Source organism: Lissotriton helveticus, chromosome 4_1, assembly GCF_964261635.1.
Source record: "Lissotriton helveticus chromosome 4_1, aLisHel1.1, whole genome shotgun sequence".
Taxonomy (NCBI): domain Eukaryota; kingdom Metazoa; phylum Chordata; class Amphibia; order Caudata; family Salamandridae; genus Lissotriton; species Lissotriton helveticus.
Window position 1 is genome coordinate 246,446,565 of NC_136063.1, and position 19,496 is coordinate 246,466,060.

The window sequence follows — 19,496 nt, forward strand, 5'->3', positions numbered from 1 at the left end:
CAATGACGGAAACTATTGATGCAGTTCAGTAGCTTAGGAATGCAGAGAAGGAGGACTGAACTGATAACTGGAATCATAACATATTCTTGGCAGACTCATAGACTGAGCCAGGCTGCACCGGGCACTGCGAGGCAGGAAGTAAGTGAAGGGTCGAGGATACAGGTGGGGGCTGTATCGCTCCTCAGCGAGGCTTCAGGAGACAGGAGCTGAATCTGGTGTCCGGGCCCTTTTGAGGCCTAGAAAAGGAGGACTTTATAATAGAATAACGTGCACACTGAGAAACGTGGCAACGTAGCTTTACATAGGCCTGATATTCGTAGTATTCACGGGGACTGGAAACTGGCATACTAGAGGGGGACACAACTGTAATTGCGTCATTAATCAGACATGGGGAGTACATATGCATATTTAATCATGCACACATAACATATGATGGATGACACGTAGGGACATAGAACATGACAAAATTTACTTTTCCACATTCCCTCCTTGTCACTACGTTTCCATCAGGAAACATCAATATTCATGATACCATCTATCATTTCATACAGTACCATTTGTTCATCTCGAATTGTCTTGGAACGAGATTTAGAACGGGGCTTGGGACCAGGAATACAAGAGGTAGCACACATGCCGCAAATCGCAGGGCCACATTGTATACAGAGGCAGCAGCTGAATATGATCGCTACTGCGATACCTAGAAAGGACAAGACTTTCCATCCCCAGGCGGAAATTATATTCCAGAACCAACCGGACCATGTCCAGGTGCCTGGATCTTGGTGTAACAGATGGGCAATTTTATGAAGTCTGGTTATAGCTGAATAAACAGACGGCGCGTTATTTGGAATGAAAATGCAGCAACTAGATCCGATGACTCTACAGGCCCCGCCCCTATCGGCCAGTATGACGTCAAGGACGAGACGATTCTGTAAAACGACAAATCTCATAGCAGATTGCTCTTCAGTTAAGTTACCTAGAGCAGAGGCAGTCTCATCTACTACAGCTTCAAGGGTTCTTGTTAACCTACGGATTAGCTTACTATTTACAACTGTACCTAAATAAGGGAAAACACCTTTATCAATATCAATGAATTGCTCTGCAGCAGTTTCAGTATAGTCGACAATCGGGAGATTTCTCTTGTGTCTAGTATGTACTAGGTAGGAATTCCTATGGTAGTCAGGTGGGGCTAAAAAAAACAGGTGGCAGTAGGAAGGCAATGTAACAGGTTCCCTCCCAATCGAGGGGCAGACGAACATATGCAGTTTGACCACAAACAAAATAAGAATGACGTGAAGCTTTAAAAATAGATTTCCCACTGTCACTATACTTGACAATAGTAGTACAATCACTATGTCCTACATGTACAGAACCATAATTACGAACACATAATTCGCCTTTGACTGGTAATACTGAAATAGCAGGTGAGTCTGGAGTAGTATCAGACTGAACATTCAGGACCATAAAATTCGACGAGTAGTTACCTAAATTGTACACTTCATTTTCTAGATCTAAACCTGTTCTGTGGGGGGGGACCATGCTTGTCTGGGAAACATGTGCTGTTAAGAAAAGACATATCTGTTGAGGATGACGTTAACGTGGACCATGCTCCACACGAACCATTATGGGAAAAAGGATAAGGAAAGAGTGGCAGAACTCCCTTTGACGTCTGAAAAGGGGGGAGTCGACCACACACCCAACAATTAGTGGCATTGCTGGTCTGGTGTGAGTAATGTAACATGCGGATAAAAGTATTGTTTCGCATAGCGAGGCGGTATGAATATTCATGAGGAGGCAGATCACTAAACGTGTGCTCTACTGTAACATTAGAATGCTTATTTACATGAGGAACTGGAAAACACAGAAAAAATGCGTAACTAGTGCAGGAAGTCAAAAGGCTGAGAAATAATATGAAACTTAGAAAAACGATACATCGGATTGAGTTTTGACTAACTCTCTCACTATGGGGGTCTATTTTATACATGTCAGAAACAGTCTAACCGTTTCACCTAGGGGAGGACTTATACAATCAAACTGGCTGACTTAATTTACTAGACCGTAATTTCTGTTTATACTCCTGCTGCGGAGTTTTCTCTAACAGGGGAGGGGTTGTGTCAATGTCATTTGCGGGACAGTCCTTAGGAACAATATTTTGACAAGTTTTTAAATCCTGGGAAATGTTCTTGGAGACCGGCTTTAATCCGTAGAATTTCTTGACGTGCGAAAGGTGTACCCAGCCGCGGCGTCCTTCCAATTTCACGGCGGTACGGGTGGTGAGGAGGACCTGACGGGGCTCCTTCCAACGTGGCTCCAGCGGACTTGATCTGTCGAAGTTACGTACGAGGACCATTGAACCTGGAACGATTTCATGCGGGGCCACCTCGGTATTGTCTGGAAATGCGGCGGCAACCTGTGAACGACATGAGTTGAGGGCAGACATCAAGGAAGCTAGGTAATCTGTCAGCATATTACATGAAACATCAGTAATACTTCGGGGTCTAGGAGTACCCCACATGTTAGGGGGGCGGCCGAAAACGACCTCATACGGGGACAGACCTGATCTGGAATGTGCGACCATGCGCATATAAAACAAAGCAACTGGCAGAGCTACTAGCCAGTCCACACCTTTCTCTTTACATATTTTGGCAATTCGGATTTTCAGAGTCTGATTATGTCTCTCGACCAGACCAGCTGCTTCAGGATGGCGTACACAATGAAACTTCCACTGGTACCCTAACAACAGGGAAACGTGCTTCATGAGTTCAGATGAGAATGGCTGACCGTTATCAGAATATACGACTCTAGGGAGTCCATATCGAGGGAAGAATTCACGAACCAACTGCTTGGCAGTGGTCGCGGCTGTGTAATCTGGGACTGGATATGCTTCTGTCCACCTGGACAAAGCGCATACAACTACAAGAACATACTTGAAACCTCGACATCGCTCCATCTGAATATAATCCATCTGGAGGACCTCAAAAGGGTGGTCAGGAGGCTGGAATCCCCCTTGTTCCACCGGGACACTTTTACCTGGATTAAACTGACAACATATCATACAGGTACGGACTTTCTGTTTAGCTGCAGCTCGTAAATGCTTGTTGAACCAAATGTTCTGGATACTGTCTAACATTGCTTTTTCTCCTAAATGTGCTGGACTATGTGCGGTATTAATGATTACTTGAACCATAGAGTCGGGGAGAAACCATGTGGCTCTACCCTTCGTCACCCATCCTTGATCTGTCTGGACCCCTCCTTGTTCAGACCATTTCTTGATTTCATCGGGAGTAGCATGTAACTGGATATCTATGACATCCTGGGTGGGGTCCTTAACTGTCATACATGTAGTTGGATCTGGAGTTTGTGTCTGTGTCGGATTAACTTGAATGTCTGGAGTCTGTGCTGTAAGCTTGGCTGTGCGATCTGCTAGATCATTACCTTGGGAAATAATGTCAGTAACTTTCGTATGTGCTTTGCATTTCATAATAGCAATGGATGTCGGTAAATGTATTGCATCTAACAGAGCTTGGATAAGGAAACCATGCTGAATTTTGGTTCCATGAGAAGTCATGAAACCTCTCTCCTGCCAGAGCACTCCAAAGTCGTGTACGACTCCAAATGCATAACGTGAATCCGTGTAAACATTAACTTTCAGGTTCTTGGCGTGTATACAGGCTTGTGTCAGAGCAACTAGCTCTGCTGCTTGAGCGGACAGAGTGTCAATACGGTGTGTCTTAATAACTTCAGTGTCAGTAGTCACTGCATACGCGGCTACTAGATCTCCTGTACTAGTTCTCATACATGACCCATCCACATAAAGTGTCAGGTCGGGATCTAGTAACGGAATGTCTGTCAGGTCTTGTCTTGGCTTTGTCGTAATGTTGACTACTTCCACACAATTGTGTGCGGCAGAATTTGAACTAGCTGATGGCAACAGTGTAGCAGGGTTCAGGACGTTGCAGCGTCTGATTTCTATGTGTGGCTGAAACAGTGTCAATTCATAACCCGTTAAACGTGCAATTGTCAAGTGCTGTGTTTGTGTTCTATTTAAAAGAACTTCCACGGAGTGTGGAACTTGTACTGTCAGGGAGTGTCCTAAAACTATGGAATCACTTTGTCTGATAGCTAGTGCTGTGGCTGCAACTGACTTGAGGCACGCGGGCAAAGCCTGGGCGACTGGATCTAATGTGCTAGAAAAATAAGCACACAGCTTGTATTGTCCTGCTTGATCTTGTGTGAGAACAGATAATGCTGTACCTTCGCGTTCAGTGACGAAAAGTGTAAAAGGCTTACTGTAGTTCGGTGTAGCTAGAACTGGAGCTTGACATAAAGCTTTCTTTAACTCGTTGAAACTAAGTGTATGTTCAGATGTCCAAGGGAGGACAGTCGATACGGCTGCCTCCTGTGTCGTTAACTGTATCAGTGGCTTTACTAGAAATGCATACTGAGGAATCCATTGTCTACAATAAGAAGTAAGGCCAATAAAGGCACGTACCTCCTTCTGGGTCCTGGGCTGAGGAAGACTCGCTATTAACTGGATACGGTCTGGTGTCAACTGCCTACCCCTCTTGGACAGCAAGTGTCCTAAGTATACCACTTGCTGGACACAGAATTGAAGCTTCGAAGGGGACACCTTGTGCCCCATCTCGGCTAGGAAATACAGAACCGTCAGTGACGCTCGCTCGCAGTCACGTTCAGAACGGGCTGTGATCAATAGATCATCGACATACTGGAGCAGGGCAGTGTCAGTTGGCATGTGAATATTGTCTAGTTGTCTCTTAAGTGCTTGACTGTAAATACTGGGGCTTTCTGTGAAACCTTGAGGAGCTCGTGTAAACATATAGCTCCTTCCATTTAAACAGAATCCGAAAAGAAACTGGCTGTCTGGATGGATGGGAACACTAAAAAATGCATTCTTAAGATCGATTACTGTAAAGAACATGGCTTCGGAATCAATGGCTGTCAATAGGGAAGAGATATCTGGGACAACTGGGTACTGAGGAATAATACATTTGTTAAGTTCTCGTAAATCAATCACTAATCGATATACTGGGGGTGCATTTGGATCAGTACGTTTCATGACTGGAATGATCGGAGAGTTACATACATTGGAGTCAGTTTCTACAACTACTCCTTGAGCCATGAGCTCGTCTATAATTTTGGATAAGGCTGCTACAGCCTCAGGTGGCAATCTATACTGCCTGATTCGTGGTAACACTACACCTGGTTTGAGAGTCACACGATGGGGTGTGATTTGCATGTAACCTACATCAGTTGGACCTTGCGCCCATAAATGCTGTGGAACATTAGACAGTCTTGAATCAAAATCTCGTAATACATAGTGACCCTTAAAGTCACGTAGGAACAATCGTATTCCCTCTGGGGAACAGCATATAACTGCACCTAACTCTTTCAGTGTTTTAATGCCTAATAGGTTTTCTGGACATGACTTAGTAAGTAACAGATCAGTAGTGCGGGACAATGGACCTACTTCTAGAGTAACTGGCTTTGAAATCTCATTTACGATAGGCTTTCCTGAAAATCCAAGGGAAACATTTCTAGAGCCTGAGAGCGGAGCCCCTGGAACTTCGGCGTGACTAATTGTGGTCCTACTTGCCCCTGTATCAATCAAAAACTTTCTGTCTTTCCCTAATACTTGACTGTGAACATAGGGACCCTCTTGATCTACAGGTATCTCGATGAGAGGCAAGCCTACCTCCCTCTCTAGGCTGTTTCATGAATACTGCTGATACTCTGGATACTCAGACTGTGCATACTGGTACATCTGCGATGTAACATGCTGTGTTGCAGCAATAGGCTGCGGTGCTGTAACTGTCTGTGGTGCATTCTGTGACTGAGGAGTCTGTGAAACTTGTTCTTGTCTAGGCGGACGTGGTCTTTCTTTAGTCTTACCAGTAGCTATGTTATGTTTCAGAACTGTACACTCGTTTATGAAATGACCTGGCTGTTTACAATAATTGCAGTTCCCTTTAACGGGTGCTGCAGGATGACTGGCTTGATTCGGACCCCTCTTCTGACTGTCGTGAGGAACAGATTGTGCAACTAGCACTTTCATTTTCGTGTCTTTCATACGTTTTCTTTCGTGTTCTTGTTCTTCTCTGATTCTATTCTGGTGATACTGGAGCATCTGGAGCATCTGGGACGGAGTATTAGCTTGCCAGGTACTTTCGACTTTCAGAACTCGGTTTTTAATTGGTGGACTTGAATTCTCGACTAATTTAGTAACGAAAAGGTGAGGGTACGACTCACTACTTGTCTTGAGACCACTGTTGATACTAAAGCACTTTTCAAACCTAGAATAAAAATCACTAATATCTTCATCTTGTTTCTGTTTACAGGCTGAGATTGCATCCCAGTCTTCCTTTTTCGTTGTTAATAATCTGGGTAAAACTTGAATCAATAATTCTGGTAATTCTTTACATTTCTCTCCTAGACCAGTACCTGGTACACGTATCTTATCTTCTGCTTCTAGGACTGCCCAATCTATCTTTTTCTCTCCCACCTCCCATTCTTTCTCTTTGAGCTTTTCATACACCCCTGCGGGCAACAGAACCTTTAACATTTTAATTATATCCGGGTATGTGTATTCTCCCATACGGAGCATGTCTTTTAATTCTCTATGGTACCCTGCTGGATCTTTGTCATGACAGGGAATTAATTTCTTCATCTCTAGAAGTTCCATCTTTGTGATCGGAGTGTATACAAACACTCGCTGCATTTCGCCACCCGCTCCTCTGACTGGGTGGACTTCTCGTAACGGGTTCTGTCTGTCTATGTAGAATGATTTACTTTCTGGGGGTGAGACATGAACGAAATGCGGGTTCAAGAACATTCTATATTTATGGCGTTGTTCTAGAATGACACTAATTAAATCGGTACCTAGACCTCTCCATCTGTACTGGAGTAACTCGTTCAGGATATCATGTAACGGGCCTGGATCAGAATGTTGACCCTCATACAGAGTAATGAGGTGCTGAATCATATACATACCCACCAGTCGCTGCTCGGCTGGGGGCATTTTCAGAAACATTTGTGCCACTATTTCGTCTGGAAAAGTGGTAGAATCAGTAATCCATCGGACTGCTGACCGAACTATTTCTTGTTCGTGCATAGTACTTAACTCACTATAACCGATTCGTGATTTCAGAATGTGATCGGTAGCTTGGAATACTTGTTCTAGGGAACCTTGTTATGGTGCTGAATGATGGGAAATTGGCTTGTGTTCTAGACGTAAATGGCGATCTGGAAATCTAGGTTTTCCTACATACGCTATTCTGGCGGTATTCTCATCGTCTTCTTCTTCAGGATCAGAGGTACTTTCTTTCTCGCTTACTTGTGCTGCTTTGCGCTGTTCGTGTATCTTTATTATCTCTCTACGGATTTTCTTGTACATACTTTCCATGGCACCAATGGTATTGTGCTTTCCTTCGGCTATATTATCACTCCACTTTGTCAGAGTTTTCATTTCTTCCGGGTCTTTAGACGGATGATCCTGTTCTCTTATTAGACAGTTAATTAAGAACTTTAATATCATGCGCTGAATCTCGGCTTTCCTTTGAGACATGGCATCACTAATACTTTGTGGGTCATCCCCTGTACGGATGAAACGATATATCCTGTCTAGATCTTCTTTCATATTCGGTAGGGTGACTAGATACTCGGTCACTCTCCTTACGCGTACGGAATATAAAACCATATTAAACTCGCCTGGAACTGGGTCATAGACACATTCGCCAAGGGTTTGCCTGATCTCTGCAACAGACTTATTACTTTTAGGAGTACGCTGTGATGCTTGAGCATGTAATTCGAGTGCTGATAAACGCTTGTATGGCGGCGGGGTTTGAGGAAGACCTCCTCCTGCAGCCCCTAAACTAGAATCATCAACTGATGCTTTTCGTCCTGGCAGGGTGGGTAATTGTAACGTGGGCTGGACTTGTATGGCGGGCTGACCCGGGGGGGCTGTTAAGGGCACCCCGGTGTCTGGGGGAGTAGGAATTACCTGATTTACAGGGACTGGCGGAGCGCGGACAGGATTTACATATTCAGGGACTGTGTCGTCCAAATAGGACGAAATAAAAATATCAGCTGCGGTCGGTTTGTGACGTAGCTTGGTCGGAACTAACGGTGGCGGGAAATTTCTGGATGCCTCCGGGGTCGCTTTTGGCAAGCCCTCGGCAAGAAGAGGATACATACCCTTAATGAGGGCATTCCTCTGTCTGTCTGATTGTTCGGCTTTGACTTGTTCACCTATCTCGATTAATTCTCTTTCTTGGGCTCGTTCTTGGGATTCTCTACTTAGTTCTGACTTTCTGATTTCCTTTTCGGTTCTTTTATGAGCTTCTTTGCGCCATAGCTCGATGGCATCTTTCTGTGATTGTCTGGCTTTCTTTTTCCATAATGCTTCTTCTACTCGCATGATGCATTCGGCATCCCATGTACCCGATACGGGCCATCTATACTTTTCTTCTAACTGTTTGGTATACTCTACCCATAAATCTAGATACAATATGGCACTTATGCCATGTTTCTGATACATAAAGTGACCTGGACTGTCCCTGGGCGGGACGGGAACTGCTGCTTCCAGCAGACCCTTTCTAGTTTTTAACTGACGTAACTTGGAAAATATGGGCATGACTGAACTGTAATCTAGACACAATACAATACACAATGAACACGATACTTATTCCCCATTCATACCACGACATTAAAATACATGAAAAACATTTAAAATAATCAGTTCGAACAGAATACTACCTGGAAATACTGAGAACAGAACACATAAATTTTCTCGAGAACAGAACTGACTAGAACAGAAACTAGATGCACTGCTGAAACAGTACGAAACTTACCGGTCTCTTAAAGAGACACGTCAGGACCCGCATCCACCGAAGTGGACACTTCGTTTGTGGGACTGTGTACCACCAACCCACAGACCAGAGTCAATTTAAATTGACCCTGTCTAGATACCACCCCAGTAACGGTACTCACCGGGCAGCAAGAACGGAAGGCCTCGGACTGGACTGCACTGCTACGACGATGACGACGAACTTCGGACTTCAGTTACGGGTGGACCTCCGGATACCTCGGACCTTGTACTCTTGGCTTGGGCTCTGGTCGGGACTCGCCGCGTTCCTCCACCGTCTCGTTTGGATGCTGGACCGCCTCCTCCGTCTTCTCCGTGGGCCTGAGGGATACTTGAGCAGAAATATCTGCCACTGCGCAGAAGAGTTCCGTCACGACTGCAGAGGGTCAGGGGGTCGGCGTGGCTTCACCGACGCGTGGGGAAAGGGCAAGTCCCTATTCGGGCGCCATTATGTGGTAAATAAATAAATAATACCCTATTTTTGACTAGACATATATCATAACAGATAGCTCAATAAATAAGAGTCAAGATTCGAGGTAGTGGGAGTTTTGCAGGTTTAATACAGCATAAGGACAGGAACAGGACAACCTGCATAGGAATAGGATGGCAGGGCCCAGCAGCTGCTGGGGCTGGATCTGGGATGAGCGCGCTGACTTTTAATAACAATACATGAGCATATATACATAACGCAAACACATAGCATTACATTGCAGTAGGCGTAGCAGTGGGTGGAGCAGAAGGTGTGACGCGTAGCAGTCGCGAAAGATAAGGGTAAAAGTAGGTGTAACTGGGCGTATACATAGACATGTGATGCAAACGTAACAGAATATGTCATGAATGGGGCGGAAACCATGGAGGGGGCTACCTAAGGAGCCGGGACCTCTAACCTGATGGTGCGCGCAAACTGGCAATGACGTATTACTAGGAGAAGCTGGGGGCTATGAACTCTGTGCTAGGAGCAGAGACTGAAGTCTGGAGAGTCAGGGCGACATGTACCTAAACAGTATCTAGTATCTGATGTTTAGAGAACATGTTGATATAAACTATAAGTCAGGAGGGGAAAGGCTAACTTGATTCTAAGACTGGAGCATGCATTATTCTACATGTAGTGCGTGATGAAGAATATGAAGAATATGAAATGACCATTAAATGCAGTATTTTCTCTAACGTGGAGACGTGAAGGCTAGACAATGACGGAAACTATTGATGCAGTTCAGTAGCTTAGGAATGCAGAGAAGGAGGACTGAACTGATAACTGGAATCATAACATATTCTTGGCAGACTCATAGACTGAGCCAGGCTGCACCGGGCACTGCGAGGCAGGAAGTAAGTGAAGGGTCGAGGATACAGGTGGGGGCTGTATCGCTCCTCAGCGAGGCTTCAGGAGACAGGAGCTGAATCTGGTGTCCGGGCCCTTTTGAGGCCTAGAAAAGGAGGACTTTATAATAGAATAACGTGCACACTGAGAAACGTGGCAACGTAGCTTTACATAGGCCTGATATTCGTAGTATTCACGGGGACTGGAAACTGGCATACTAGAGGGGGACACAACTGTAATTGCGTCATTAATCAGACATGGGGAGTACATATGCATATTTAATCATGCACACATAACATATGATGGATGACACGTAGGGACATAGAACATGACAAAATTTACTTTTCCACAGGATTCCGCAGTCGGAGCCTGAGAAATGGGTATCACATCTAAGCAAACAATGCAAGTGCACAAAGTACACACACTGTGCGGTAGAAAGGATGCAAGAAAGGACGCAAGTGTGCAAATTACTCACTGTCATTCACGGTTAGAAGTTACCATGAAGGCTGAATAAAGGGTCTGCATTTTGAATTTGAATTAATTTTAGAATAATTGATAACTCCAGCCAAGAAAGGCAGCAAGTGTGCACCTTTCCCACTCCTTTCCGACGGGGTAGTTCTTACAACAAAAAAGCTTGATAAATGTCTAATGACTGATGTTGAGGACAGCGATGCTCCTGTTTCTTATTTTTGATGAGGTTGATAGACTATTTCCCATAACACAAAGGTTCATCGCATTAAATGCATAGAAATTTAAGTTGACCAAATTCAAGATCAATATGTGAGTATGGACTGTTTGCTGAAGATGCTGTTGCAGCAGTTGATGTGCTTGGTGCAGCAGCAGGTGTATTGTCGTGCAATCTCTTTGTTGCAGCTCAAGCAAAGTTGTTGGGCTGCAAGTTGTTTACATGTTGCACTATATTTGCTGTGCCAAAGGAGTATTTTTTGGATTGATCACACCTTGAAAGAGTTCTTTGGCAAATTTTACAGGTTACTAATGGTTGGTGTGTTTCAGTTAGTATGTGTCTGGACTTCGCTGGAATATTTAAGGGACACATTAGGGCTTACATAATACAGAAATACTTTGTTCTTAGTGACATCCAATTCTATTTCATGTAGAACGGTTGAATTCTACATCCGCCTTTAGGACTAGTGGGAGGGTAGCATTTTTAAGTGTTTGACAGGTTACACTACATGTGTCCATGCAGCTAAAGAAATCTTAGCATGGTTATGCATGGGCATCCTCTCACACAAAATGTAGCACTCAGTATTCAGGATTGCAAAAGCTTGCCATAGGAGTGACTGATGAGTTTATATATGTCAGTGAGAAAAGAACAACAAGTACGTTTGTTTTACTTTAGAGATATACAGACCTGAAAGACTATGCATGTAAATCCATGAAATCTTTTTTGAAGGTATGGAAGATAGCAGTGAAAGGGTTTTTAGAAGCAATACTGTCCAGTATAAAAAGTGCACGATTGTTCTTTTTGTTGAGTGTAAACACACCTTTTTGATTATGACTATGGAATAGTGGTGTAACTATATCATAGATTCTATTGTCAGATATCTACCATAGTGATTGTGGAATTACCACTACTTTTTAGAGTACCATTGAACAATCATGTGTAGAGGAGCGGTATTGCTTCTTCACCTTTAAAGAGGAGGCATATTTAAATTTATATTTCAACACCTAAACAAAATAATTGCTGAATTTCAAAAAGAAAATTAAGTAGGAATGTTAGAGGAAGTCTGGTCCAACTCTAAAAGGATTGTGCAAATCGTGACAGCTGAAAGAAGTTTGTCTCAACAATAGTTTTTAAAATAATTCAGACACAACACTCGATTGTAGGAGTGTGCAAATGTCTACTTAGATATGTTGTATGCGATCATATGTTACTTAAAAAGATATTTTTTACATATCTAAGCAGTAAAAGATAAGTAACATTTACATTTGGTTTTAGAAAGTTAAGGTGGAGTCATCTGCTGCATTCGAAACATTGGACCTGTTGGGAAAATAGTGACTTGTTATTAACATTGCATTGTTTAAAGGTCAATAGCTGTTTGAAATGAAAACTTTATATGTATTTACATGGTAAACATATTTATCTCTCATCACTTAGTGGAAACGTGGTAATGACTTCATAAGTTGGAAGGGTGCATAGGCAGCTTTCCCACATGGTGGACGTAACTCTAAAAAGACCCTTGCAAATGCCTCCGTTATTTGAGTGAGAGTTACATACTCCCTGTATTAGACAAATGTGAACTGGAGAGTTAATGTGTTCTAAAGACTCCAAGGACTTATGACACTTAATTAAGATATTGTGTATTTACACTCATTTGAGGGTACTTACCATTAACTTTTGCACGTATGTTGTTGAAGTACCTTGGTTGCAGACAACAATTATTTTCAACAGACTCTAAATGTAAAAAAAGATGTACATTAGGACATCGTAACAGGAATGCTAACAATTAAAAACTTAGTTTGTAATATATTATACATGAGTCTAGGTGTTTTGAGATCCAGGATTAGAGACAGTTACAACTGTTGCAAACATATTCAAATGGCTTTACTACAAACAATATTGAAAATTCACAACTATAATGACAATATCTTACTATACTTTGTTAAAAAGTAATGATATGTCTTCATCTATAAAAGATCTTGTATGAAAAAACAAAATAAAGAAGAATCCAATGTTCAGGACAACACTAGAGTGTGAGACCTTTGTTATCATTGAAATGTTAAAGTCAAAACGTATTTATTACAGCTACATCAGAGGACACTATTATTATATCTGTAATCCTAAACACAACCCAGGTCAGTCCACAGAACAGAGATCACTGTGGGGCAGTCTCCCACCAGTATACTTCTGGTGTGAGACTGCCCCACAGTGATGTCTGTTCTCTGGACTGACCTGGGTTGTGTTTAGGATTACAGATATAATGATAGAGTGTGCTCTGGTGTAGCTGTAATAATTTTGCGTTCTGGGCCTTCTTTGTTCTTGAATATTATCGTTACCCTGATGGCTGGGTACGTAAACACCATCTTTTGAGCACCTCCAACCAATAGGATTATATACTGGATATATAGACTTAGAATGTCCCAAGATGTGGAGACCATACAGCAAACCCACAACTTGTGTCATATTATTGTTTAAAGTCAAACGTGATGACTCTATTAGGTTCATTGCGATTTTCAGTCCATACTTCTTCAGAAATATTACATTAGTAAAAATCTGGGCCACTGGCTGCTAAGTTGGGTAGCATTCTACAAACTGAGAACATAATAACAAATATATATGTTGAGCAACAGTCGAACCTGACTATTAAACCAATCATAGGTTTTAGAGTAGAGAATTTCAGTACATACATTTTTGAGAAATTATTACTTAAGATAAGTAACTGTAATAGGAATGAATATATACATATATTTGGTGTTGAGAGACATATGTTTGAGATGAAGGCATTTATTAAAATATGTGAAAGCACACGAGCTTCTAAAGAGGAGCCAATATGTACATCATACGCTATTAGCTATAGTATACACAATTTACAAGTAGCAGAACATGGTGTACCTGGTACAGGTTGTGAAGATTAATCACGTTGTGAAGATGGTTCACGTTGTGAAGATTGATCAGTTGCTGGTGAATTATCACTGGTTATGCTTCCTGCAAATTAATTTTTAAAAAGTAACATTTGTTAAAGAAGAAATTAGTTTAACAACCTAACACAAACGTTTCTTTAACAGAAGTGTGGCTCAATGGTTAGAGCGGCAGCCCGGGACCAGGGTTCAATTCCCCGCCTCAGCGGGTCTAGGGCTCAAAAATTCCACGGACCTGATAATTCTCGCCTCGGTGCCTATTCCAATCATGGAGTCCCACTCTGCAACTCTGGGCAATAGCTTACTTAATCTCCACAACGGCCCCCACAACACTAAGGATGCCTGGCCTCCACCTTTGGGGTGCCCAGGAGTGGACACCTCACAGGGAAAGCCAGGATGGGTTCCACAGCGATATTAGTACAAGCGCTAGAGACCCTTGTGGGTGAGAAGTGCGCTATACAAGTATCAATTTACATTTTTACATTTTACAAAAAGTTAATGCAAAATAACTTTTTTATATGAATGTAGTTTGAAAAATATGTTGTGTGCAGAAAGTTTAAGCGAGGGATATAGAGTACAGTGTACACAAATACAGAGGTAAGGCCTGTGAAATGGATGCAGTTTCAAAACATAACAGTTTAGCAAAGGGCACTCAGGCCGTGCAGTGATAGGCGAGTTTCTTGTGTGGGTGGCACAATCACTGCTGTAGGCCCAGTAGTAACATTTACATGAGCAGCCTTGGTATACGTAACTATCAAGATTAATATTTTAATCATAGAGAAACAATTACCATTACAGTTTCAAAAAAGGGAGCAATTGCACTTAAAGACTGATCATGAAGTGGTGAACTGTCGAAAACATGTATTTTGATGAAAGCATGTCATAAAAAGATGTACGATAGAGGGGAAAATGGTTAGGTAACCTAAGGCAAATAAAGGGCTAGTACAACACCGTAGTGTCAAAGTTATAAATCCAATAATTTTAAGTCTGGGGAGGATTAAAAGGAAGCGAACATGATGATTAAGATAGAGTACGTTTGTTGAAACACAAAGCACGCGGTGTAGCACAAAAATGGAACATACATATTTATGAAAGTACAATATGTAAGAAAGCAGGTTTGAGAAGGCCATGTCAGACAGTAATAAATATTAAAAATCATGGGAGAAACAAAAAGCAAAATAGAGCTGGGAGGGCCACGTGACGCAGTAAAAAACATAATACTAATATGAATGCACAAATTGGACCAATACAGGCTAAAACACGGGGCACAGTTCAAACATGACACAGAAATTCGTGCAAACACAATTTATTTAAAAAAGGCGTTGGACGGCCCTGTCACGCAGAAGGAAATATTATGATTAACCATATATGAAAAATAAGAATAGAGTCCTGGGAAGGCCACGTGAGGTAGCAATAAATATAAAAAAAGTTACAGGATGATTAGGAGGGAACAAATACGATGAAGCACAGAGCATGTGCCGCAGAAAAGTCAAGCAAAACAGCTGGGAGGGCCACGTGACGCAGTAAAAAAATAATAATAATATGAATGCACAAATTGGATCAATAGAGGCTAAAGCACAGGGCACAATTCAAAAATATGACACAGAAATTCATGCACGCACAATTTATTTAACCATTGATGCTGCCGTCGGCCGCTGAATGTTCGGAGCACTACCTGACTGGTGCTGCAAACGTTCAACGTCCGACGTGGCCCCGCCCACTCTTCAGAACGCCCACACTGCGCTGAAAGAATGGTCGCAGTAAATGGGTTAATTATGATAAACGATATATGATCAATAAGAATAGAGGCCTGGGAAGGCCACGTGAGGTAGCAATAAACATTAAAAGTCACGGGACAAGTAGGAGGGAGCAAATACGATGAAGCACAGAGCATGAGCTGCAGAAAAGTAAAGCAAAATGGCTGGGAGGGCCACGTGACGCAGTAAAAAAAAAATACCAATATGATTGCACAAATTGCACCAATACAGGCTAAAGCACAGGGCACAATTCAAAAATATGGCACAGAAATTCATGCACGCACAATTTATTTAACCATAGATGCTGCCATCGGCCGCTGAACGTTCGGAGCACTACCTGGCTGGTGCTACAAACGTTCAACGTCTGACGCGGCCCCGCCCACTCTTCAGAACGCCTGCACTGCGTCGAAAGAACGGTCACAGTAATCGGGTTAATCATGATAAACGATATATGATCAATAAGAATAGAGGCCTGGGAAGGCCACGTGACGTAGCAATAAACATTAAAAGTCACGGGGCGAGTAGGAGGGAGCCAATATGATGAAGCACAGAGCATGTGCCGCAGAAAAGTGAAGCAAAACGGATGGGAGGGCCACGTGACGCAGTAAAAAACATAATACCAATATGAATGCACAAATTGGACCAATACAGGCTAAAGCACGGGGCACAATTCAAAAATATGACACAGAAATTCATGCACGCACACTTTTGAAGACAGCATGTGTGCAGGACTGTATGGGTGGATGAGTGTGTGTATGGGTGTGTTAGTGAGTGAATGACTGTCTCAGTAGTATCTTTTTGAGTAACTTCATATGTTTTAAACTAGTATATGTGAGTATTCATGTATATAAGTGAGTATATGTCAGAGCAAGAGATTCTAAGACTTCGTGTATAAATAAGTATGAGTTTCTATAAGTGATTGTTTAAGAGAGTAAGTATGTGTATCTGTAGATGTTAGTGTAGTGGTGGGTGTATAGCTGTATATGCAAGGAAATTGATATTTGATAGTTTATTTGCATGTATAGGTGTATGAGTACATATGATAAGTGAGTACATATATGAGTGACTATATAGAATTGTTGGTGAATGAGTGGATGTGTATGTAGATTTTGGAATTACTGAATATGTTTTCTCACTGGAATTGGTATCTCCATTTTTGTGAAAATTTTTGTTTCTATTTTTGATCGTGTGTATCAAAGGTTACATTACAGTGAGAGGAGGTCTGCCATAAGGATGATGTCATCAGGGAGGTCATTTGAGATGTCATCAGTGATGTCATGAGTGATGTCACTGACCATATCAAGAGTGATGTAATATGTGACGTCATCAGCAGTGCATTGCGGGCGCGCAAGTTATAGTTAGCTGAGCTAACTATAACGGAGGAATTTCAAAGGTTTTGTATGAGAGAAATGTTTAGCTAACTATAACGTGTGAAACCTATGGTTTTTTCAATGAATTTCTAAGCTTTTTAAATGCTAATTCCTAACTATAACGTGTGGGAAACCTATGGTTTTTTCAATGAATTTGCAAGGTTTTTTAAATGCTAATTCCTAACTATAGCATGTGTGAAACCTATGGTTTTTTCAGTGAATTTCAAAGGTTTTGTAAAAGATAATTTATAAATATATTAATTATTATGTCTTTCTTTTTATACTAATTTCTTATATTTTCAATATAAATATTTATATTTATTTTATTTTTTAGATTATATTTCATATTCTTATTATAAAATAATAACAAAACTATATTGCAAAGGAATTTTTGGATTAATAATTGCTTGACGTCGATTGCAAGTATAACACAGCTCCACCAATGCTCTTGGGACCCTATGCTCACAATGCTGTATCAATCCTTACACCTCCTTCAAGCATGTGCAAGGTTTTGACGCAGCATAAGCTCAAAAGTGACTGAATGAAATGTTATACATTTCACTCAGTCACTTTTAGGAGGCATTGATGCACCCCCTTCTGCACAAGAAAGCCTCTTCTGGCGCAGCGCTTTACAATGTAATACACCCTCCAGATGCATCACATTGTTAGTAACACACAACATGGCACATGTTTTGCACCACCGCTGTGTCACAAAAGTGATGCAATGGCTGTGTAAAAGAGGCACAAGGGGATTGTAAATCCGCCCCTAACACATACAAATTCACCAGGCAGTTTCACCAGCAGCACAAATTAAAGCATAGACTTGTAACATATTTATGTACATATGTTACATTCAAGTGCTTCGGACATACTACAGTATACTATAGATAAATACCTTATAGATTTATGCTGTAGCACTTCCTTATAGTTCTGCACTTTCACATTCTCCATACACTAGTAAGATATTCATTCATTCATTTATGAACTACACATTCATTCTGACAAACTTTTACACACTAACATAGAAATATAGTTCTTTCCTTGACCAGTGAAGGTAGTTCTAAAAATAACAGTTTTTTTTTGTTTTTTTAGTTTTGTAGTTTTTTTTGTGTTTTCTCAACAAATTCCAAGTGGAACAAAAGAATGAAAAAAAACAACTAATGTCTAGGACAGCAATGATCCTGCATCCTGCATTTCATCCGGTCTATAGACTGTTCCCCATAAAACAAAAGATTATCGCAATAAAGGCATCGAATTTAAACTTTAGCAAAGTCAGAATCAATTTGTGGGTGTGGACTGCTTGCTGAAAATGCTGCTGCCGCAGTTGATGTGCTTCGTGCAGTAGCAGGTGGATTCGCGTGCAACCTCCGTCTTGCAGCTCGAGCAAAGTTCTTGGGGTGCAAGTTCTTCACGTGTCGCACCATATTTGCTGTGCCTAAGGAGTATTTTTTAGATGGATCACCCCTTGAAAGAGTTGTTTGTCAAATTTTACAGGTTACTTTTGGAGCATTAACCTTTTTTTTACCTTCTGGAAAAGTGAAATACTTCCAAATTAGAGCTTCTTTCCTCTTCTTTGGACGTTCTTCAGGAATGAAATCTCCCTCTGAAGAACTGCTAGAAGATGACTCCATTGCTCTTATTATTGTGATCTTCCTTCTATTTGAGAAGATTCTCAGAACAAATGCTTCTTCTTAGAAAGTCAAAGTCGAATAATTATAATGGGACGGAACTCTCAACAGTCGCAATAGGAAAATTTATAAACCAATCAAATCTCTACTTTTAAAGTCACATGGCTTTGCGTACGCTTATGATGCGCTTGCGCAGCTCTTTCAATACGAGTACGCATGATGTTCTACCGCAATTTGTGTAATTCTTTTTAAAAGTAATATATGATTATTACAAGTATTAAAAAAATTCATAGTTATCCCAAATGTCTGCCCTTAGTATGTACATTAAATACATACATGTTTTAAATCAAGTAGAAACATTGCCCCCTTTCGCATACAGAACGCTGTACATGACGTCACACCGAAGCTTTAATGTGACGCGTAACGTCAAAGCATATTCTTACCGTATGCGCGGGTACACGCTGAGTATGTAAGCAGTACAAACTATGGTGCGATCACCCTCTCAGTGACAAATCAGAGCTCAGGGCGCGCTAAGGAGAATGATTAGAACTGCTGACTCATTGCAGATCCGATTCTGGGCCTGCCTCTGCGCACATTATAACACCGCCCCCATCTCTCTCTGTTGTTAATTGTTAGTGCACACACTCATACTTGCACATCCGCGGTGCCCGCCCGCCCACACTACCCACATGCCACCACCTAGCATGCTTGCTTTCATTTAGCCTGGAAACCAATACATTACTCAATGGCATGTCCCCCAGGGCCATCATTCTTGCAGACCACGAAAACGCTACCAATGACGGCCCTGGGCTTGGTTTGGTCAGCCCCCGTGGTTCCCATATAATGCAGGCACAGACGTGAGCACGCTCTCTTTTGCCTGCCTCTGCTGCGGTGACAGACAGACTGTCAAAAACACCCAGACTCAGCAAAACCAGAGCCTTTCAA

At 41.8% G+C, this 19,496-nt stretch overlaps 1 long non-coding RNA gene across 17 annotated transcripts in view; it reads right to left on the bottom strand.

Moving 5' to 3' along the window:
• LOC144828501 (uncharacterized) overlaps window positions 1–19,496 on the bottom strand; it is a 2,902,672-nt gene that overhangs the window by 1,936,336 nt on the left and 946,840 nt on the right. For 12 of the 17 annotated variants that reach the window (XR_013610467.1, XR_013610466.1, XR_013610460.1 and 9 more), the window contains 3 exons: window positions 13,771–13,863; window positions 12,547–12,612; window positions 12,145–12,198 (listed from right to left, as the gene is read on the bottom strand). The exons of 2 other annotated variants lie outside the window; for them this stretch is intronic. This is a non-coding gene — a long non-coding RNA (uncharacterized LOC144828501). The remainder of the gene's footprint in view (window positions 1–12,144; window positions 12,199–12,546; window positions 12,613–13,770; window positions 13,864–19,496) is intronic. 3 more of the 17 variants (XR_013610462.1, XR_013610463.1, XR_013610469.1) reach the window with 1 other exon arrangement.